This window comes from Pseudophryne corroboree, chromosome 3, assembly GCF_028390025.1.
Source record: "Pseudophryne corroboree isolate aPseCor3 chromosome 3, aPseCor3.hap2, whole genome shotgun sequence".
NCBI classification, from domain to species: Eukaryota; Metazoa; Chordata; class Amphibia; order Anura; family Myobatrachidae; genus Pseudophryne; species Pseudophryne corroboree.
The window spans coordinates 78,159,871-78,184,591 of NC_086446.1; the positions used below are offsets into that span (position 1 = coordinate 78,159,871).

At 47.9% G+C, this 24,721-nt stretch overlaps 1 pseudogene; it reads left to right on the forward strand.

Annotated features, from left to right (window-relative positions):
- LOC135057182 (oocyte zinc finger protein XlCOF7.1-like) overlaps positions 1–23,633 on the forward strand; it is a 156,130-nt pseudogene extending 132,497 nt beyond the window's left edge.
- The last annotated feature ends 1,088 nt before the right edge of the window (positions 23,634–24,721 follow it).

The following is a 24,721-nucleotide window of genomic DNA, read 5'->3' on the forward strand; positions in this document are numbered from 1 at the left end:
GGCTCCGCAGGAGACTGGGCACTCTAAAGAAAGATTTAGTACTACCTGGTGTGCACTGGCTCCTCCCTCTATGTCCCTCCTCCAGACCTCAGTTAAGGAAACTGTGCCCGGAAGAGCTGACATTACAAGGAAAGGATTTTGGAATCCAGGGTAAGACTCATACCAGCCACACCAATCACACCGTATAACTCGTGATAACATACCCAGTCAACAGTATGAACAACAAACAAGCATCACTCAACTGATGCCCCATAACATAACCCTTTAGTGAGCAATAACTATATACACGTATTGCAGACAATCCGCACTAGGGACGGGCGCCCAGCATCCACTATGGACTACGAGAAATAGATTTACCGGTGAGTAAAATCTTATTTTCTCTAACGTCCTAGTGGATGCTGGGGACTCCGTAAGGACCATGGGGATTATACCAAAGCTCCCAAACGGGCGGGAGAGTGCGGATGACTCTGCAGCACCGAATGGGCAAACTCAAGGTCCTACTCAGCCAGGGTATCAAACTTGTAGAACTTTGCAAATGTGTTTGAACCCGACCAAGTAGCAGCTCGGCAAAGCTGTAATGCCGAGACCCCTCGGGCAGCCGCCCAAGAAGAGCCCACCTTTCTCGTGGAATGGGCTTTCACTGATTTTGGATGCGGCAACCCAGCCGCAGAATGAGCCTGCTGAATCGTGCCACAGATCCAGCGAGCAATAGTTTGCTTTGAAGCAGGAGCACCCAGCTTGTTGGATGCATACAGGACAAACAGCGAGTCAGTCTTCCTGACTCCAGCCGTTCTGGTCACATAAATCTTCAAAGCCCGGACTACGTCAAGCAACTTGGAATCCTCCAAGTCACCAGTAGCCGCAGGCACCACAATAGGTTGGTTCAAATGAGAGGATGACACCACCTTTGGCAGAAATTGCGGACGAGTCCGCAATTCTGCCCTATCCATATGGAAAACCAGATAGGGGTTTTTACATGACAAAGCCGCCAATTCTGACACACGCCTAGCCGAAGCTAAGGCCAACAGCATGACCACTTTCCACGTGAGATACTTTAGCTCCACGGTCTTAAGTGGCTCACACCAGTGGGATTTCAGGAAACTCAACACCACGTTAAGATCCCAAGGTGCCACTGGTGGCACAAAAGGGGGCTGAATATGCAGCACTCCCTTAACAAACGTCTGAACCTCAGGCAGTGAAGCCAGTTCTTTTGGAAGAAAATGGATAGGGCCGAAATCTGGACCTTTATGGACCCTAATTTCAGGCCCATAGTCACTCCTGACTGTAGGAAGTGCAGGAATCGACCCAGCTGGAATTCCTCTGTAGGGGCCTTCCTGGCCTCACACCAAGCAACATATTTTCCCCATATACGGTGATAATGCTTTGCTGTCACATCCTTCCTAGCCTTTATCAGCGTAGGAATAACTTCATCCGGAATGCCTTTTTCCGCTAGGATCCGGCGTTCAACCGCCATGCCGTCAAACGCAGCCGCGGTAAGTCTTGGAACAGACAGGGCCCTTGTTGTAACAGGTCCTGTGTCAGACTTGGTTTTGTCTGTGTCCCCGGAGGGGGCGCTAGTGGGTCAGTGGAGGTGGATGGGAGAAAACGAGGAGGCTGGATTATGTTTCTGCGCATGAGCGCAATGATATTTATTAGACAGATGGTTCACAAAACGGCAGCAGAAAATAACAGTAGGAAATGCAAATGTCAATTGTACAGCGTGGCAGCTGAAAGTCTATGGTAACAAAATGAATGGTGACTGATGAAATGATAACCGGTAGTGATGATAACAGATGAGAATATTCTGGTATGGGAACCAGAGCAGATTAAAACATGGAACCAGCAGAGATGGTGTTGTATGGCAAACCTGGTAGCAGAGGCAGGAGTCTGACTATGTCCACAGTGCAGGTGATGAGGCACTGGCAGCATGCAAGCTGCATCACAGGTGGAGAGATGGAACACACCTGGAGTCAGTCTCTACTGCTAGGCTGAAGCACACAGAGATGGTGGTGAGTGTGAAGCCTGTAGATGGAAGCAGGTATTGCTGGGGCTTGTAGTTCCACGGAGCTGTGAGAAGTAACCAGGAGTACAGAGTCTTAAGTAGATAGCCAGGAACACGGAACAGCAGGTAGGTATCCAGGTACACGGAGGAAACAGGAACCAGATCCTTACACATGAGTCGCGGGAGTGACACAAAGTTCAGGATGCCTGCAGACTGATCCTGCAGCTTCATATATACCCCTTGTTACACAGTCATTGGTGGAGTGAGGAAAAGTGGGTGCGGCCAAGCACCGGATTGGCCGCCGTATGCTGACTGCTGGAGGCTGTCATGGCGGCGCCCATGCCACGGCCCAGCGGGAACGCGGCGTGCTACACGCCCGCCACCACAGGAGCGCTCCCAGGCCCAGGATGGCGTCTGATGGCAGAGACGCGGATGACAGATGAACGCAGGGACCCAGGACGGAGTCCGCAGCGGCGGACAGATGTCACCGTGGTGAGTCGATTCCTGACAGTACCCCCCCCTTTAAGGGTGGGCACCGAACACCCACGTGGCTTGGAAGGATGAGTGTTATGGAAGACACGGACCAACCTTGGAGCATGGACATCCAACGAATTTACCCAACTTCTCTCCTCTGGGCCATAACCGGACCAATCGACAAGGTATTGAAGACGTCCATACCGGCAACGGGAATCCAGAATCTTGCCAATCTCGAACTCCACGCCCCGCTGAGTTCGAACTTTGGGACCAACTGGAAGAGCTCTTTGGAAACGATTCAGGACTAAAGGTCTGAGGAGAGAAACATGAAAAGCATTAGGTATTCGCAGAGAAGGTGGTAACTTCAGCTTGTAGGCCACAGGGTTGATGACTCTTTCGACAGGAAAGGGACCAATGAAACGTGGTGCAAATTTCATAGACGGGACCCTAAGACGGAGGTTCCGGGTAGACAGCCAAACCTTGTCCCCAGGTTTCAGGCTAGGAACTGCACGTCTTTTACGATCAGCAAAGTATTTATACCGGCTGGAGGCCTTTTTGAGAGAAGTGTGAATCTTCCTCCAGATTGAAGAAAACTGACTCAGGGCAGTAGTGGCAGCAGGAACATCCATGTGAGGGAGTTCTTGGAAATCTGGAACACGAGGATGTTGCCCATACACTGCGAAGAATGGAGTTGTCTCAGTAGCAGTGTGGTAGCGGAAGTTGTGGGCAAACTCGGCCCATGGGAGCAGATCAAACCAGTCATCCTGAGAAGATGAAACATACAACCTTAAAAATGTCTCTAGTTCTTGATTTACCCTCTCTGTCTGCCCATTCGTCTGAGGGTGGTAAGATGACGAGAACTTCAGTTTAACCTGCATGGCAGAACAGAGAGCCCTCCAAAACCTCGCTACAAACTGTACACCTCGGTCGAATATTATTTCTGAGGGTAGACCATGTAAGCGGAAAATCTCCCGTAGGAAGATTTGGGCGAGTTTTGGGGCAGAAGGGAGACCCTGGAGAGGAACAAAATGGGCCATCTTGGTAAATCTGTCCACTACAACCCAGATGGTATTGTATCCTTGAGAAGGAGGAAGGTCGGAGATAAAGTCCATGGACAGGTGTGACCAAGGGCGACTAGGAACAGACAATGGTTGTAACTGACCTGCTGGAGACTGACGAGGAGTCTTGTGCTGCACACACTTAGGACAGGATGCCACGAAATCCTTGATGTCAGCTTTCATCTTTGGCCACCAGTATGTCTCAGAGAGGAACTTGAAGGTTTTCAGAACACCGGGATGACCAGTAAACTTGGATTGATGGGCCCAAGACAGCAACTTGGGACGGAGTTCTGGGGAAACAAAAGTCTTACCAGGAGGAGGAGCTGGGGAGACTTGAGATGCAGCAAATACCACTGGACTCAGGATGGAATGTGGAACTGAGTCAGACGTTTCCTCTACGGATTCCATAGATCGGGATAAGGCGTCAGCTTTAACATTCTGCGAACCTGGGCGGAAATGAAGCTTAAAGTTAAAACGTGAGAAAAACATAGCCCACCTGGACTGGCGAGGATTAAGGCACTGGGCTGCCTTTAAATATAGCAGATTTTTATGATCCGTGTAGATGTTGAACGGATGTTTGGCCCCTTCCAGGAGATACCTCCATTCCTCGAGGGCCAGCTTAATCGCCAGTAGTTCTTGATCTCCAACGGAATAGTTAGCTTCTGCAGGGAGGAATTTACGAGAATAAAATCCACAGGGGTGGATTTTCCCATCAGTTCCCTTCTGGGAGAGAACAGCTCCAACTCCAACTGTAGAGGCATCCACCTCCAACTCGAACGGTCTGTTTACATCTGGCTGGGACAGAACTGGAGCAGACATAAAGGCCAGCTTGATTTTCTGGAAGGCCGCTAAAGCCTCTTCTGACCAGTTGGAATGGTCTGCCCCTTTCCGAGTTAAGTTGGTAATAGGAGCGATGAGAGTGGAGAATCCCCGAATAAATTTCCTATAGTAGTTGGCAAATCCCAGGAACCGCTGAATAGACTTGAGAGAATTTGGAATGGACCAATTGGCAATGGCTTCCAACTTTGTCGGGTCCATCTGGAGATCCGATCCGGAAATTATATATCCCAGGAAGGGTATAGAGGAAACTTCCAAGGTACACTTGGATAGTTTACCGTAGAGCCGGTTCTCACGAAGACGTCGGAGGACTTCACGGACTTGTAGACGATGAGAGGGAAGATCTTGGGAGAAGATGAGGATATCATCCAGATAAACAACGAGGTATTTATACAGAACGTCACGGAAGATTTCGTTCACAAAGTGTTGGAACACTGCTGGGGCATTACTCAACCCGAATGGCATTACCAGGTACTCGTAATGACCATCTCGAGTGTTAAAAGCTGTCTTCCATTCGTCACCACTCCGGATTCTGATGAGGTTGTAGGCACCGCGGAGATCTAGCTTGGTGAAGATGCGGGCTCCTTTAACTCTGTCAAATAATTCGGTAATGAGTGGTAATGGATAACTATTTTTAATGGTAATGTCATTGAGACCCCGGTAGTCAATGCATGGACGCAGTCCTCCATCCTTCTTTTTAACAAAGAAGAAGCCTGCACCAGCGGGTGATGATGAAGGACGAATGAATCCCTTCTGTAAATTCTCCCTGATGTAGTCGCTCATCGCTTCAGTTTCGGGAACAGATAACGGGTAGGTACGCCCCCTAGGTGGCTTCTTGCCAGGAAGGAGATCGATGGGACAATCCCATTCTCTATGGGGCGGCAGGACATCCGCGGCTTTTTCACTGAAGACATCAGAGAAATCTTGATAAGCCGCAGGAAGACTTGACTGGGTTTTTACTTCAGTAGACTTAATTGGACAAACTTGGGCTAAACAGGACTGATGGCAATGTGAACCCCATGAAGTAAGTTGTAACGTTGACCAGTCAAACTGTGGATTGTGTAGCTGGAGCCAGGGCATGCCCAAAACGATCTCCTGGGTGGCTTGAGGAATGACTAAGAACTTTATTAATTCTGAGTGTAGGAACCCAACTCCCAAAACCACTGGTGCAGTTTGGTGAGAAATATTCCCCTTGGAGATTCGGCTACCATCCACGGCGGTAATGTAGACTGGGTAAGAAAGTTCACATACAGGCAAGCAAAATTTATTTACCGCAGCTTGGGTGATGAAATTTCCTGCGGCTCCACAGTCCACTAATGCTGATGCAGACTGAAGCCCAACTGAAGTCTCTAAAGTCACAGGAAGGATAAGGTCTTGATTAGAAGGAGCTTGTCTAGAAGATCCCAACTTGACTCCTCCTTTACAAGTCAGGATCTGGCGTTTCCCGAACGCACTGTGCAGGAATTAATCTGGTGACCTGCAGCCGCACAATAAAGACATAGTCTCTCACGAAGTCTTCTTGACCGCTCCTCAGGAGTTAGGCGGGACCTATTTATTTGCATAGGCTCATCAGAAGGTGGAGACTGGAACTGTACGGAAGGTATCATCCTTGATCTGCGTGGCTCACTCCGAGCACGTTCTTTGTTGCGTTCGCGGATGCGAGAGTCCAACTTGATGCACAAGGAAATTAAATCGGACAATTGTACAGGAAGATCGCGGGTTGCCAGTTCGTCCTTGATCCGATCAGAGAGTCCATGCCAGAAAGCTGCTACCAGGGCTTGATTGTTCCACTGAATCTCTGCGGCCAACGTCTGGAACTGGATGACATATTGTCCCATACTACGGGTACCTTGACGAAGTTGGATTAGGTCGGCAGAAGCTGATGTTGCAAGACCAGGCTCGTCAAAGATCCGTCTGAAGGTTGACACGAATTCTGCATAGTTGTTAATCAGAGGGTCGGCACGTTCCCACAGAGGAGACACCCAACTCAAAGCAGATCCAGAAAGTAGAGAGATGATGTAGGCAACCTTGGATCTTGACGTGGGGAAATTATGTGAGAACAATTCAAACTGGATTTCACATTGGTTGAGAAACCCGCGACATAACTTTGGGCTGCCATCATACTTGCTTGGCACGGGCAGGTGCAGACGTGACACTGGAGCTGATGCAGCCGGCATAGAAGGACTCACAGTACTGGCAGGTGCTGGAGTAACAGGAACTGTAGGAGTGTGTACACTAGGCAGGGATTGCTGTAGTGTATCTATCCGGGAGGACATCCCTTGCAGGAACTGGAACATCTGCTGCTGCGCAGCCTCTTGACCATCCAAACGGGAGACCAGATTTTGCAAGGCCTCTGACCCCACACTCCGTCCACCGTCCGAGTCCATCGATCCTGAACTTACTGTCAGACTTGGTTTTGTCTGTGTCCCCGGAGGGGGCGCTAGTGGGTCAGTGGAGGTGGATGGGAGAAAACGAGGAGGCTGGATTCTGTTTCTGCGCATGAGCGCAATGATATTTATTAGACAGATGGTTCACAAAACGGCAGCAGAAAATAACAGTAGGAAATGCAAATGTCAATTGTACAGCGTGGCAGCTGAAAGTCTATGGTAACAAAATGAATGGTGACTGATGAAATGATAACCGGTAGTGATGATAACAGATGAGAATATTCTGGTATGGGAACCAGAGCAGATTAAAACATGGAACCAGCAGAGATGGTGTTGTATGGCAAACCTGGTAGCAGAGGCAGGAGTCTGACTATGTCCACAGTGCAGGTGATGAGGCACTGGCAGCATGCAAGCTGCATCACAGGTGGAGAGATGGAACACACCTGGAGTCAGTCTCTACTGCTAGGCTGAAGCACACAGAGATGGTGGTGAGTGTGAAGCCTGTAGATGGAAGCAGGTATTGCTGGGGCTTGTAGTTCCACGGAGCTGTGAGAAGTAACCAGGAGTACAGAGTCTTAAGTAGATAGCCAGGAACACGGAACAGCAGGTAGGTATCCAGGTACACGGAGGAAACAGGAACCAGATCCTTACACATGAGTCGCGGGAGTGACACAAAGTTCAGGATGCCTGCAGACTGATCCTGCAGCTTCATATATACCCCTTGTTACACAGTCATTGGTGGAGTGAGGAAAAGTGGGTGCGGCCAAGCACTGGATTGGCCGCCGTATGCTGACTGCTGGAGGCTGTCATGGCGGCGCCCATGCCGCGGCCCAGCGGGAACGCGGCGTGCTACACGCCCGCCACCACAGGAGCGCTCCCAGGCCCAGGATGGCGTCTGATGGCAGAGACGCGGATGACAGATGAACGCAGGGACCCAGGACGGAGTCCGCAGCGGCGGACAGATGTCACCGTGGTGAGTCGATTCCTGACATCCTGTCTGAAAGGCAGAGGCCACGGGTCCTCTGTGAGCATTTCTTGCAATTCCGGGTACCAAGTCCTTCTTGGCCAATCCGGAACAATGAGTATTGTTCTCACTCCTCTTTTTCTTACAATTCTCAGCACCTTTGCTATGAGAGGAAGAGGAGGAAACACATAGACCGACTGGAACACCCACGGTGTTACTAGTGCGTCCACAGCTATCGCCTGAGGGTCCCTTGACCTGGCGCAATATCTTTTTAGCTTTTTGTTGAGACGGGACGCCATCATGTCCACCTGTGGCAGTTCCCATCGATTTGCAATCTGCGTGAAGACTTCTTGATGAAGTCCCCACTCTCCCGGGTGGAGGTCGTGCCTGCTGAGGAAGTCTGCTTCCCAGTTGTCCACTCCCGGAATGAACACTGCTGACAGTGCTAGTACGTGATTCTCCGCCCAACGAAGAATCCTGGTGGCTTCTGCCATTGCCACCTTGCTTCTTGTGCCGCCCTGGCGGTTTACATGGGCCACTGCCGTGATGTTGTCTGACTGAATCAGCACTGGTTGGTTTTGAAGCAGAGGCTCCGCTTGACTCAGGGCGTTGTATACGGCCCTTAGTTCCAGGATATTGATGTGCAGACAAGTCTCCTGACTTGACCACAGCCCCTGGAAGTTTCTGCCTTGAGTGACTGCCCCCCATCCTCGGAGGCTCGCATCCGTGGTCACCAGGGCCCAGTCCTGTATGCCGAACCTGCGGCCCTCGAGGAGGTGAGCACTTTGCAGCCACCACAGAAGAGACACCCTGGCCCTGGGGGACAGGGTGATCAGCCGATGCATCTGAAGATGCGATCCGGACCACTTGTCCAACAGATCCCACTGAAAGATCCTCGCATGGAACCTGCCGAAGGGAATGGCTTCGTATGACGCCACCATCTTTCCCAGGACACGCGTGCAGTGATGCACCGATACCTGTTTTGGTTTTAGGAGGCCTCTGACCAGAGTCACGAGCTCCTGAGCCTTCTCCTCCGGGAGAAACACCCTTTTCTGGTTTGTGTCCAGAATCATGCCCAGGAAGGGCAGACGCGTCGTAGGAATCAGCTGCGACTTTGGAATATTCAGAATCCAGCCGTGCTGTTGCAACACTTCCTGAGAGAGTGCTACGCTGATCAGCAACCGCTCCCTGGACCTCGCCTTTATGAGGAGATCGTCCAAGTATGGGATAATTGTAACCCCTTGCTTCCGAAGGAGCACCATCATTTCCGCCATCACCTTGGTAAATATTCTCGGTGCTGTAGACAGGCCAAACGGCAACGTCTGGAATTGGTAATGACAGTCCTGTACCACAAACCTGAGGTACTCCTGATGAGGTGGATAAATGGGGACATGCAAGTACGCATCCTTGATGTCCAGAGACACCGTAAAATCCCCCTCTTCCAGGCTTGCAATGACCGCTCTGAGCGATTCCATTTTGAACTTGAATCTTTTCAGATAAATGTTCAGGGATTTTAAATTCAATATGGGTCTGACCGAACCGTCCGGTTTCGGTACCACAAACATTGTGGAATAGTATCCCCTTCCTTGTTGAAGGAGGGGAACCTTTACCACCACCTGCTGGAGATATAACTTGTGAATTGCCGCTAACACTACTTCCCTTTCTATGGGGGAAGCTGGCAGGGCCGATTTGAGGTAACAGTGAGGGGGCATCACTTCGAATTCCAGCTTGTATCCCTGAGACACAATCTGTATAGCCCAGGGATCCACCTGTGAGCGAAATTTCGGAGACGCGCCCCCACCGCTCCTGGCTCCTGTGGAGCCCCAGCGTCATGCGGTGGATTTAGTGGAAGCCGGGGAGGACTTCTGTTCCTGGGAACTAGCTGTGTTGTGCAGCTTCTTTCCTCTACCCCTGCCTCTGGCCAGAAAGGACGCACCTCTGACCTTCTTGCTTCTCTGTGATCGAAAGGACTGCATTTGGTAATACGGTGCTTTCTTAGGCTGTGAGGGAATATATGGCAAAAAGTTTGACTTCCCAGCCGTAGCTGTGGAAACTAGGTCCGAGAGACCGTCCCCAAACAATTCCTCACCCTTATAAGGTAACACCTCCATGTGCCTTTTGGAGTCTGCATCACCTGTCCATTGCCGAGTCCACAGGACCCTTCTGGCAGAAATGGACATTGCATTTATTCTAGAGCCCAGTAGGCAAATGTCCCTCTGGGCATCCCTCATATATAGGACAGCGTCTTTGATATGCCCCAGGGTCAGTAAAATGGTATCCTTGTCTAAGATATCCATTTCCTCAGACAGATTATCTGTCCATGCTGCCACAGCACTACACATCCAGGCCGACGCAATAGCCGGCCTCAGTATAGTACCTGATTGTGCATAAACAGACTTCAGTATACTTTCCTGCTTCCTATCTGCAGGATCCTTTAGGGAGGCCGTATCCTGTGACGGCAGGGCCACCTTTTTAGATAAGCGTGTCAGAGCTTTATCTACCCTAGGGGAGGATTCCCAGCGCATCCTGTCCGTTGGCGGGAAAGGGTACGCCATAAGCAACCTTTTGGAAATCAGCACTTTCTTATCGGAGGAATCCCATGCTTTTTCACATAATTCATTTAACTCATGTGAAGGGGGAAAAGTCACCTCTTGCTTTTTCTCCCCATACATATATACCCTTTTGTCAGGGACAGGGTTTTCCTCCGGTATGTGCAATACATCCTTCATTGCTATAATCATGTATCGGATGGCTTTAGTCATTTTAGGCTGAAACTTTGCCTCATCGTCATCGACACTGGAGTCAGAATCCGTGTCGACATCTGTGTCAACCAACTGGGATAGTGGGCGCTTTTGAGACCCTGACGGCCTCTGAGCTGCAGAATCAGACACGGGTTGAGACCCTGACTGATTATACAACCTTTTATGCAAGGAGCTTACATTATCATTTAACACCTTCCACATATCCATCCAATCAGGTGTCGGCGCCGTAGGCGGCGACACCACAGTCACTTGCACTTGTTCTGCCTCCACGTAACCGTCCTCGTCAAACATGTCGACACAAACGTACCGACACACCGCACACACACACACAGGGAATGCTCTAATTGAGGACAGGACCCCACAAGGCCTTTTGGGGAGACAGAGAGAGAGTATGCCAGCACACACCCCAGTGCTATATAACCCAGGGATTACACAGTAACTTAGTGTTTACCCAGTAGCTGCTGTTTATGATAATTTTGCGCCTAAATTTATGTGCCCCCCCCCCCCCCCCCCCCTCTCTTTTTACCCTTTTTCTACCTTGATACTGCTGGGGAGCTTCCTCTCAGCGGAGCTGTGAAGAGAAAATAGCGCTGGTTAGTGCTGAGGAAGAAGGCCCCGCCCCCTCAGCGGCGGGCTTCAGTCCCGGGTCTGTGTAATAAAATGGCGGGGGCTCGTACATATATACAGTACCCAGCTGTATATATGTGTCGTTTTGCCAAGAGGTATCCTAATTGCTGCCCAGGGCGTCCCCCCCTGCGCCCTGCACCCTACAGTGACCGGAGTGTGTGGGTTGTGTGGGCGCAATGGCGCACAGCTGCAGTGCTGTGCGCTACCTCATGTGAAGACAGGAGTCTTCTGCCGCCGATTTCGATGTCTTCTTGCTTCTGCCGGCTTCTGACTTCTGGCTCTGCGAGGGGGACGGCGGCGCGGCTCCGGGAACGGACGACCAAGGTTAAGTTCCTGTGTTCGATCCCTCTGGAGCTAATGGTGTCCAGTAGCCTAAGAAGCGCAACCTAGCCGCAGTTAGTAGGTTTGCTTCTCTCCCCTCAGTCCCACGTAGCAGAGAGTCTGTTGCCAGCAGAAGCTCTTTGAAAATAAAAAAACCTAACTAAAATACTTTCTTATTAGCAAGCTCAGGAGAGCTCACTAAAAGCACCCAGCTCTAGCACAGATTCTAACCGAGGTCTGGAGGAGGGGCATAGAGGGAGGAGCCAGTGCACACCAGGTAGTACTAAATCTTTCTTTAGAGTGCCCAGTCTCCTGCGGAGCCCGACTATTCCCCATGGTCCTTACGGAGTCCCCAGCATCCACTAGGACGTTAGAGAAAAGGGGGTGTAGGCTTTACCGGATTAAAAGGCTGCGTCCCCCTAATGAAAGGGGGACAAAGTTCAGGAGTTGAGACAAGGATTCCATCTAAAGGGGTCTGCATCTCCTTACAGGAGCCAACTGTGAGTACAGTAACTGGTTGTTTTAACATGGCCCCACAGAAGGTTAGTGTAGCATATTTATTTTCTCAGGATTACCATAGACAGAGACCGGGGGTTTGAGTCCCAGCAAATTCACTTTGCATTCAGTTAATTTAGGGAGCCAAAGTCAGGCATCCTCCGCTACCCGCCTCCCTCACGGCACAGTAATAATGTCCCCCGCTGCGCTCCCTCCACCGCTGCTGCCCCCGACTCACTGACTCTTGTGGCGGGCAGTCTGGCAGCGCAGCATTCCCCTCCCTCTCCCGGCTCAGTGTCAGTCTGCTGCTGACAGCCGCAGCCTCGCGTGGCGTCCCCCGCTCCCCCTCCCTCCCCCGGCTCCGTGTTACTCAGCGGCTGACAGCCGCAGCCTTGCACGCAATCTCCCTCCCCTTTCCGCCGCTGGCAGAGCGAAGGGAGAGGACGAGGGGGGAAACGCGGCAGAGGACCCGGCGCGCTGGAGGAGCTCCGGTAGCCCGATGGTTAGGGCCCCCGCTCAGCATCTCAGCAAGGTTAGGAGGGAGCTGAAGCACTGACACGAGGGGGGAAAGGTTTGCACAGCAGGGACCCAGCATAAGGCATTTCCAAGAGTTTGGAAATTTAATGATGTGCACACAAAATTTTAGTGGCGGCCATCTTTTTAGAGATAAGTGGCGCCAAGTAGCTGACTAGAAGAAGCTATACGCCCCCATTATTGGAGCCATATCCCTGTCCAGTCAGAACAGAGGAAGGTTTTGTTTTTTTTTTTACAATAAAGTATAATCCCTCTGCTGGTTGTTTCTGGTAGGACTCTGTTACAGAGGATTTTCAATATGTTTTTAAATCTATATATATTTTCAAGGACTTCTACTACACAGATCCTGTGAAAATAATGGAACCGACTGGATATCAACCCTAACCTGGGCACTGAATCACAGTGGCGTACGAGGGTTGCAACCAGGCTATTGTTTGAATCCAGTGTACATTTGTTCCCGTCATAAAGTTACGGTATTCCATTACCTATTATAAAGATGAAATGCAACTGACATGTATTTTGTGGGGGTGCAAATTTAACATAAAATGCACAAACCAAGAACAGTCCATCTAATTATATCATTAAAAGATCATATAATGCCTCCAACGGACACTGATGACAGGTCCGGCGGAGAAGGGAGCATCGGATAGTGTCGCCCTGTTCAAATCTTTCTGTACCAACAAGGTCGGTCTTGTGGGTGATAGTTGAATGAGTATTTATATTATTTATTTATTTTTTGCTAGAAGGAACATTTCCAGCTGGTTGAAAATACTCTTCAAAGCTCCCAATATGTCTACAGCCTTTCTCCTCCTATTCTAATAGGTGAAAGTCCGGCTAGGTTGGTATGTATATAGTTATCCAAGGTAAATGGGACCGCAAGGATTACTTTGATTGCTCAAATAAATGGGCACTAAGGTTAACAACCCTGGGGTGCGCGACAGTTGACAATGGGCACACACCAGGCAACAGTAAGCCGTCAAGGTTTGGAAAACTAACCTGACGGATATTTTGAGGTTGAGTATGGGCTGCGAGCCCATCCGTAACTGGGAGGAATTCATGGTTAAAATACTCCATCTGCATGGGTCTAACAGGATAGCCGAACACGATAAAGAGGCTCCTTTCCTACCCATTGTTGCGGTGGGGAAAGGAGTGCCGGCTCGCGTAACAGAGGGAAGACTGTTAGGCGTAAATAACTAAGGTGGCCAGTAAAGGCTTCCTAATTCCCAAATAATATTTTTTGCCTTGCGGAGCATATCCGAGAGTTTAATACCACATATACTTATCAGGCTGCTAGGGAGGTTACCATCCCGATCTTCGTTTTATCTCTCAATGGTTTCTGTAACTAACAGAGCACGAACCACATAACGATGGTGGGCTCACCCCTGCCTAGTCTGTTAACGGGACATTTTTAATATTGTACTCCCACTGAAAAAGAGGGTCGTCTATAGTTAGGAATTGACAGGGACCTCCACCTTCTCACACGAACTTAGGAGTTACGTGTTTCGGTAAAGCGAATGTAGTTACCGGATTGGAGGGCGATTTTCCTGGGAGGGGAAGCGTTCCTTGAGCCAAAGAACCTGACATGTGGAGAAAAATCAGTTCTCCTGCCTACCAGAGAACTATACGAATGGGCGGTAGCAGTTATTCTGGTTCATTATATTCGTGCTGGGGGAGTCTTGAATAATGGAGACTATTCCCAATAGCCGATAATAGGTTGTTACACGAACTCACCTTGGACCTCCTTTGTGGGGTAAGGGCTAGAAAAGTCTAGGGAGACCGGACCCGAGACTTGAGTAGAGTTTTTTGTATCAACAGGGTTGCTCTCCATATATTCAACATAGATATTGACAACTATCCGTTCAAAGGCGAAGGCAGTACCGCCAGCATTTGAAAATTGATATACAACGGTTGACTGTGGCCTACCGAATACAGTGTCTACCGGCGATGAGTGAACCCCCGACTTCGTTAGCCAGCAGGGCGCGCACTTATTTTGAACATCCCTACTCTCACGGGGAAAAGGGAGTCTCTTCAAATCTTGTTTGTCGTACCCACTTACGGTCACACTGATGCTCAATTTAAAGTTTTTTGGCCCAGTTTTCTACCGGCCTGCAGACTCGAAATGGAATCAATCCAATCATTCATGCAGGCCCAGGCACTGGGGGAGTCATAGTGTCCTTGGACATGGAGGATACTTTCCTTCATATTCCGAATTGGATTATTCAAAGAATACTTCGGATTAGTGCTGGTGTAAAATCATTACCAGTTTGGATCTTACCATTCGACCCTTCAACCCCGAGCCTTTTCTTACAAGAATCAAGGTGATAAGGGCCGCAAGTTTGAGCCTCGTAGGAGTCACGATCATGCCTTATCTAGAGGATCTGCTGATACAATCCATCTTCCAGGGAACGCTGATCAATGAGGACGACTCATCATTTTCTCACTCAACATGGCTGGAATGTGATTTTCTGGGATTCAACCTAATACCAATTAAGAGGTTTAACTTTCCAGGTCTCTTATAGGACAGGATAAAATTGAGAGTGGTCCTACTAGACAGCAAGATCCGTACAGAGGCTGGTAACTCAGGTGCTACAGGCACAGACTTTTCTCTACACCTGGGGTACAACTTCTCAGGAAGTGGGTGCCGTCTTTGGGGGCTCGGCAGTGCAGCAAACTTCACTCCCAGCCATTCCAGTTGAACCTCCTTGCCAGGGGAGTTGCACTGGTTTTCTATATCTCAGACGAGCTAATATTGGTGGTTGTTACACACGAATCTCGCGACAGGTGAGAGGTTCGGCATTTAGACTCGGGTGATCCTCACAACGGATGCCAGCTTCAGAGGTTAGGGGTACAGTCCTAGAGTGACGTCAGTTTCAGAGCAGATGGACGTTACAGGACAGCAGGCTGCCCAAAAACATTCTCGAGCTGAGAGCGATTTACAATGCGGTTCTCTTGATGAAAACCTAGTCATGGGTTAACACTTAAAGATGCAGTAGGAAAATGTCACAACAACGGCTTACATAAGCCGTCAAGGAGGAACAAAGAGAAGGATGGCGTGGCAGGAAGCCACAAGGATTTTGTTGAGACAGAAACGTGTAACATCATCCTCTCGGCAGTGTTCATTCCAGGTGTGGAGAACTGGGAAGCAGATTATCTCAGTCGCCAGGACATGCACCCAAGAGAGTGGTGCCTGAATCCACGGCTTTTCAACAAGGTGGTGAGGAGATGGGGTATACCTCAAGTCGACCTCATGACGTCTCAACAAAACCATCGATTGCCCAGATATGTGTCCAGGACTAGAGATCCAGCAGCAGAAGGAGTGGTCGCATTAACAATTCCTTGGTGTTACAGGAGGGTTTACAGTTTTCCACCTTTCCCCTCATATCCAGGGTTCGGAAAGGGTTGAAACGAGAGCGAGTGTGGTCGATTCTAGTCGCACCAGATTGGCCCCGCCGGAGTTGGTACTGAGACCTGCGAGGGTTGCTAGCGGAAGATCCTTGGCGGTTACCTCAAAGAGAGGACCTGCTATCTCAGGGACCGGTTACCTCAAAGAGAGGACCTGCTATCTCAGGGACCGTTCCATCACCCAGACCTGAACGGGCTGCGTTTAACGGCGTGGCTATTGAAACCCGGATCTTAAGGAATAGAAGGATACCAAGAGGGACATTCCTACGATGATTGCCGTTAGGAAGCTGGTCACGGCCATACACTACTACAGGTTTTGAAAGAGGTACATGGACTGCTGGCAATAACGTGGGTGGAATTCGACGAACTTCCACTTATATAGGCTTCTGCTCTTCCTTCCGGCAGGTCTAGATGTAGGCCTGAGGCTGGGCTCCATGAAAGTTCAGATTTCAGCTTTCTCCATTCTATTCAACAGACGAGATTCAAACCTTCTGGGGATACAATCCCTTTCTCGTCCTCCTGCTGCATCAGGATACTTAAATTTGGTGTTGAACTATTTGAGATCACCAACTTTTGAGCCATTTGCAAGAACAGACTTGAACTAGCTCTCTTGAAAGGTCACTTTATTGCTTGCCTTGGTTTCGGACAGGCGGTTTTCTGAGTTGGGTGTTGGACGTAACTCCGTACAAGAGCAGATTTCCTTCCTAAGGTTGTTTCGGGGTTTCATGTAACCCAGCCATTTAGGTCCCATCTTTCCAGGGTCTCGCAGATGGGGACGTGGCCTTAGATGTTGTCCGAGCTTTACGGGCATACGTGCAGGTTAGGTCGTACTTCAGAAAGTCGGACCATTTATTTGTTCTATATCATGGGCCTAAGAAGGGTTGGCCAACATCTAAGCATTCGGTTAGCTTATATTTCCTGTGGCAAACAGGTTCCGGTTCAGATGGGTGTTCATACCACCTGTTCAGTGGGGGCCTCATAGGCAGCTGCCAGGGGTGCTTCCACTACTCCACTTTGCAGAGGGCGACGTGGGCCTCAGCCCGCTCGTTCGCAAATTTTACACGTTTGATACCTTTGCGTCCGAAGATTCTAAGTTCGGACGTTTCGTGTTGCAGGCCACCGACAGCACTTCCTCCCTGGGGGATAACTTTGGGACGTCCCCTAATGTCTAAGGATGCTCCAGTGTCCCCTAGTGGATGAAAGAGAAAAGAGGATTTTGGTACTTACCGATAAATCCATTTCTCTGAATCCTCTAGGGGACACTGGACGCCCGCCTCGGTGCTGTCGGCCTGCTGTGTCATAGTTCTTGTTCAAACAGTTCGTAAAAACAGTGTTAGTTTTTTGGTTAAAGAGGTTTCTTGGGTGCTGTTTGTAATGTTGTACGGTTCGGTTCCTCGCCATGTGCTCTAGTATCATGTCCTATTCTCTCAGTCAAATTTTCAAAACTGAGGGAGGAGGGCTGTGAAGGGGGAGGAGCCGGCTGTGCAGACAATGCTAATTTTAGATTGTGCCACACCTCCGGTTGCAAACTTCACACCCCTAATGTCTAAGGATGCTCCAGTGTCCCCTAGAGGATTCAGAGAAATGGATTTATCGGTAAGTACCAAAATCCTCTTTTTACAGGCTACATACCTGATTTGAATTTGTACGTTATCCTTATGGTTCACATCCAAATCCAATGGTAGGGGAACTACGTATGCGCAGGACTCTCCAGTGCATGTGCAGAACAAGTCCTGCGTGATTACTCGCAGTCCTCCTCTTTGCTGCAGCATTTGGGGATGGCAGTGACCAGGACCATTCTGCAAAATAGCGTTGTCGCCCCTGTTTATAGGTGTGGCGAGCCCAGGGTATGTGTCGTCGTACGCAGACTTCCTGGACCCGGCAGAGGAATTCTGGCGGCCAATCTGAGTAAGCTTCGGCTTGCACAGATGGCCGATGGCCGCGATGGTGATCCAGTGCTGCATCTTCGGACTCAGATCACAGATGCTGCCGGGAGGCATTAGAATATTAGCTGTACGTTTCCCTGTGGCTGTGCAATACAGTATGTGTTGGAATCTGGCTCTGTGTTTGAAAATGACAGTTAGGAGCTGATTGGTTGGTACTTTATCTCTCTTCAAGTTGTTTATATTTAGCCTTGTATATTTAGTTTTTGTTTTCGTGTTGTCTTTACATTTTAGCGTTCTTTCTCTTTCATTTCATGTACCATAGTATTGCTTATTTCAGATCTTTTTTTTTTTTATACCACTGGAGTTTCCAAATGGTGTGTAACTACTTTATTCACACCGGCTTATCACTTGTATTTCACTTTTGCAAACTGTAATGTCACTTTTTTTTAAAAAATTTTTATAAACGCAAAAATAGCTGAGTGTTGTATTTGCAATTAACGATCTTTAAGATGTTTCATTGGCTAAAGAAAATCACACCCATACAAAAGCAACCTGCACCTGTGTGGTTTTATTCACTCACCTTTTCACACTACAGTCCTGTCGTAGAAGAGCCTGCCCACATATATACACACATCATCTGATAATCACATATACACAATGTACTCAGTCTATGTGTGTCTCCTACAGATGGATCCAGTAACAGAGATACCCCAGAGAGATGTCCCTGTCCTCTTTATTCCCAGGACTGTACAGAGGAGAATCCCAGTACCCCACAGGAGGATCAGGTAGGTGCGATTTAGGGTCTCAAGTGACTGTCATAGATGTCTGTAGAGCAGCTGTATGTGCATAATGCACCGATATTCTGCTGTTTAATCTAAATTATATCAGACATTATCAAATGTGTTTTTTTTTTATTGATTTGTGGGTTTAGGGTGAAGAACCAACTAATATTAAGCTAGAAGATATAGATGGAGAAGAAGAGATGTATGTGAGGAGTGACCAGCAGTGTAAGGAGGAGGAAATCCCTACAGATATCAGCACAGGTGAGTAATAATCACTTATTACAGAGAGGAGTCACATATTCTCCTTGTTCTGACACTACAGCAGCTCCTTATTCTACACCCTCCTCTGTCACTACAGACTAATGATTGAAATGAATCTGCCCAGTGGGGGCGTCAGGAGCCATCAGACCTTATTATACTCCTGCTCCCCCCCCCCCCCACATCATGTCACTGTGTGTTACCAGCCCAGAGATCTGACCAGTCTCCTCCCCACACTCTCTGGTGTATCTCATACATCAGGAGCCATCAGACCTTATTATACTCCTGCTCCCCCCCCCCCTCACATCATGTCACTGTGTGTTACCAGCCCAGAGATCTGACCAGTCTCCTCCCCACACACTCTGGTGTATCTCATACATCAGGAGCCATCAGCCCCTATTATACTCCCACTCTCCCCCTCACATCATGTCACTGTGTGTTACCAGCCCAGAGATCTGACCAGTCTCCTCCCCACACTCTCTGGTGTATCTCATACATCAGGAGCCATCAGTCCCTATTATACTCCTGCTCTCCCCCTCACATCATGTCAGTGTGTGTTACCAGCCTAGAGATCTGACAAGTCTCCTCCCCACACTCTCTGGTGTATCTTATACATCAGGCGCCATCAGCCCCTATTAGTCTGTGCTCTCCCCCTCACATCATGTCACTGTCTGTGAAATTGGGCATTTTGGGGTGTGACCTGGGCTTGCAGGAGTGTCGTTGGAGTGCTATAGGCATGTAGGTAGAGGTCAGTGATATTCTGAGCCATGTGTACTGTGAAGGATAGATGAGCGCTCTAGGATACTTGTACATATAGTTGGCACTAAGAAAAAAGTTTCCAAAGTGTCAATTTGTCCAGATCTCTCCTAAGGTGCTGTCCTGAATTTTGGACAACAAAATCATTCTCTACTGTGTATAAGGACATGTGGGAAGTTGATGTAAAGTCTCCTATATTTTGTATATAGTGTATTGGTGTACTAATCCCTCTCAGTTTGTAGGCAAACACTTTAGGCAGGGTCTTCTCGTACGACTGAATCACTGTCCCAAATGTCTGTAAGCATAAACTGTTGTCAGGGTTGACACAGACTTCCCCAGGCTTTGGAGTTCTGAGTGTGATATGCAGACCACAACCAGGGAATAGATAGGAAAGAAAGTAAATGGATCTTTGAGCTACACACCCTAAAGCCAGAAGGTCTGAATGTAGATCCTGGAGACCTTGAATAATACTTAATGGCGACATGAACATCCCGAATTGGTAAACCTTGTGCACTACAGTTACAGATGTCCACGTTAGTGGAGGGTTATTCGTATACATGTTCCAAATGGAGTTAGTTGATGATGAGTTATGCTAACACATGCTAGCACCTATTAGAGATTAATGTCCTAGGTGTTAGCAGATTGGTGGACCATAATTAAGGACAGCACCTTAGGAGAGATCTGGAGTAATGTACACTTTAGAAACACAGTGATACTGGTGTCTAAGGGGTCTATGCCTTGAATGGAGATAAAGTGGACAGAGGTAAAGCACCAGCCAATCAGCTCCTAACTGCCATGTCACAGGCTGGGTTTGAAAAATGACACATGAGCTGATTGGCTGGTACTTTATCTCCATCCAAGACTTAGTAAATAGACCCCTTATTATCAATTATATGTCCAGGTATCCTAGAACGCTCCATACACTATAATCATCTGTTTGCACAAGGGTGGGACATCCTTAATATTTGTGAGCTGCTAGGGGTACTACACTATACCTAAGTAGCGCTGACCATATTTTTGTTGTGCTGGGGATAGAAGCCTGCTTTTGACAGGTTTCTTGCAGCTAGCAGGGGGCTGGTGTAAGTACCAATCATGACGGTTTGCTTTACGGGGTGGTCCGGGCGGCCTGGCTTTCTACACACAGGCCCCTGCATTGGACAATTAGAATCTCAAATTAGCATAAGATAGTAAATTTGGCTTCTGCAGCTGTCCGCAGCAACAGACCCTAATTGTATGAAAATGTGCTTATCAGAATATATATATATATAAGATATATATTTCTATCCACATTTTGTTACCAACAGATGGACGCACCAGCAGGAATTCCTCGGAGGGACATCTCCATTTGTCTCCAGGTTTTAAAACAGAAGGTGACATCATTACGCAAGATTTCACAGGAGAAACTCATATGACCTTAAATACACAGCCAGTAACTCACAGTGAATCCCCTGGTCAGTCTCACCATGAGGAGTGTTCTCCTTCGGACAACGTTACACACAGTACATGTCATAGAGATGATACAATCTTTCAGTGTTCTGAATGTGACAGATTTTTTATACATCAGTCCCTCTTTGTAAGACATCAAAGAACTCACACAGGAGAGAAGCCGTATCCGTGTTCCGAATGTGGGAAATGTTTTACAGAGAAATCGCAACTTGTTGTACATCAGAGAATTCACACGGGTGAGAAACCATTTTCATGTTCCGAGTGTGGGAAGCGCTTTAGACTAAAGTCCCATTTTGTTAGACATAAAAGAAATCACACAGGTGAGAAGCCGTTTCCGTGTTCGGAGTGTGAGAAATGTTTCCAAGAGAAGTCGTACCTTGTGAGACATCAGAGAACTCACACTGGTGAGAAGCCGTTTACATGCTTCGAGTGTGGGAAATGTTTTACACGCAAATTGAGTCTTGTTGAACATCATAGAATTCACACAGGGGAGAAACCTTTCTCATGTTCTCTGTGTGAAAAGTGTTTTACACATAAGTCAGATCTTGTAAAACATGAGAGAAATCACACAGGTGAGAAGCCATTCCCTTGCCCTGAGTGTGGGAAGTGTTTTACTCACAAACCTGATCTAGCTAAACATCAGAGAATTCACACGGGCGAGAAACCATTTTCATGCGCAGAGTGTGGGAAATGTTTTACACACAAATCAGGCCTCGTTCAACATGAGGTCATTCACACAGGTGAGAAACAGTTTCACTGCTCCGTTTGCACTAAATCTTTTACACACAAATCCTATCTTGTTAAACACCAGATAACGCACAAAGGTGAGACACCATTTCCATGTTCTGGGTGTGGGAAAGGTTTTCCATATAAATCATATCTCATCCGACATCAAAAAAATCACACCTGTGAGAAACAATATCTGTGTTTCGAGTGTGCAAAATGTTTTAAAAGCAAAGCCGAACTTGATGAACATCAACGATGTCACACGGTTGACAAACCATTTCCATGTCCTGAGTGTGGAAAATGTTTCATATTTAAATCATATCTTCTTAGACATCAGAGAAGTCACACAGGTGAGAAACCATTTCCGTGTTCTGAGTGTGGGAAATGTTTTGCACAGAAATCACATCTTGTTACTCATCAGAGACTTCACTGATGACAGACACTCAACAGGGAGCAGCTCTAAAGATCCTTGATTTTAGTAATGTAAGTGATAAAATTGGGCAGGAATACATTTAATGGTATATTGGCATCACTGAGCTGTGCCAGTTCCAATAGCTAATCACACAGGTATAGGTGGAGTGTGTGTCCTCAACATAAGACCAGCAGATCACTCATGTAACTAATTGCAGTTTCCTTATTGTACTAGTGTGATTCACAGTAATGACAGACCTTGTAGTCAGTAGGCTGGGGGTATAATGTGGGATCTGTCACACTGTACATTTGGTCATAATCTGTTATTGAAGGTGTGATGTGGTTCATTAAAGTAGCTCTAGAATATATTATTTTGCCACTGAAGATCATTCACAAAGATGCAGTATCAGCGCAGTTTTGTGATGTTATGGGCCGTATTCAGTAGCTGTCGGAAGCTGCCGTATTGTCGGAAAGACAGCAGCTTCCGACAGATTTCTGTTGGAAGGGATTCCGACCTATTCAAAGAGGGCACTTTTTACCGACAAGTCGGGAATTCCCGACTTGTCGGAAAACACATGGATCGGCGGAATAGTCGCCAATTCACGTTCTTTTGTTGGAAACGGTGCCAAATCCAACATGGTTTGGGCCCACTTTCCGACAATCCCAATCCGACTAAAAAAAGTCGGATTGAGCAGGGCGTCCCCCAGGTCAGGCTCCTTACTCCAGGCAGCGCCTATAAACACCCCCCCCCCCCCTGGCGACATGTTCCCCCACTGCTGGCTGCCGCAGTCAGCTTCCCCCCCACCGCCGCAGTCAGCTCCCCTGCCGCTGCTGTCAGCACATGTGTGGATAGGTGTCATCTGGGGGGTCTCCTCGCTACCTGATGAAGGGCAGCTGCTCCGGGCCCGGGGAGGAAGAGCCGTGCTGGGTCAGCAGCATCACGGAAGATGTGGACGCCCGGCCGGCGGGGAGGGGAGCAGCAGCAGCTGAGATCGGGGTGAGCAGCAGTGGCCAAATCCGACAGTTGGATTTGGGAGCATATTGAATAGGCCATTGTCGGATCCTTTTCAACAATGCTTGCCGGAAAGGATCCGACACTTATTTAATATACCCCTATATGTCTGTAATTGTGTACAGTTACACCAGCACGTGCGTGGCTTGGTGGGTCATGACGTGTCTACAGGAGTGCATTACATCTCTCCTTCTGGGAAGAGCTAAGTGGATCAGGGCTTGTTTTGTGAAGAAAAAAAAAAAAAAGAACAAGGTTACTTTCATTAAGACATTGGTATTATACGTTTATAAGTGAGGATGTATGAGCAGACCTTCTAGATAAAGAAAATAGAGACCTGGATTCACAGGGTGGTCTTATTTTTCAGGATTTACTCTTTTCTTCAGGCACATATACATGGCAAAAGATTGCAGACTTGTACAAATGTATGGAGAAGTGGTGTGCTACAATTGCACTTCTGTATATATAGCTTAATATGCAAATAAAAATAATACAAATTAAATAAAATTTTCTTTTTGTAGAAATAGGATGTTTGCCGGTGTAATGATGGCAAAATTACGTAAATGTACCAAAATATGGTAAGTTCTAACCAAGATGTAGTTATTGTGCTGTGAGATATGAAGTGAAAATGACATTCAATAAGACAAAAGTTGAAGCATTTTCTACAAATGCTATTTCAGCTTAGGAAGTATATCTGCCTTGGTAACAGATGAAACATCAGCTATATTAACTTATCTTAAAGACAAGGGGGCAGATGTATTAAGCCTGGAGAAGGGATAAAGAAGGGATAAAGTGGTGATAAGTGGAAGGTGATAACGCACCAGCCAATCCCCTCCTGTCATTTTTCAAATTCGTAATGATTGGCTGGTGCGTTATCCCCTTGCGCTTATCACTGCTTTATCACTTCTTTATCCCTTCTCCAGGTTAATACATCTGCCCCAGTGTGAAAAAAAGGCCCTACATAAATTATAAAGGGGGGTACACACCTAGAGATGTGTGCTGAGCGATCTAGCACAGACCGCTCATCATACATCTTTTCCCCCGCTCAGCACGATGTGTGCTGAGCGGAGGGGGGACGAAACGGGGGCCCGCTTACTTCACACAGCAGTGAAATGAGCAACCTGACTAGATTGTGCCTGCATGCGTGGGGCCGTGCATCGTTTTCGCTATGGTCATACACACAGAAAGATCTGGTCAGATTGCTTAGAAATTAAGCACGGATCTCTCTCTGTGTGTACCCCCCTTTAGACATCACGTGGGGGACACACGATTCTTGTCATTGCAGGCATTTCAAGCAGTAACTTATTATCTTAACAGTAACGAGTACCCTTTTGCTAAAAAAAATAATTAATTATGGAAGCTATTCGTTTTTTTCTTGAGAACAATGTTTTCTTTTTTGAAGAATATTTTTTGCAAAAAACGAACTGAGATGGGGACAATATGTGGTCCAAGTTACGCAAATCTTTTCATGGTGTTTTGGGAGAAGTTTGAATATTATATACATACAGGTCTTACCTTTTAAAGGGAAGAGTCCTATATGTACAGGTGCATCTAGTGTCCTCCGTCATCCCCCTCCAATGACGT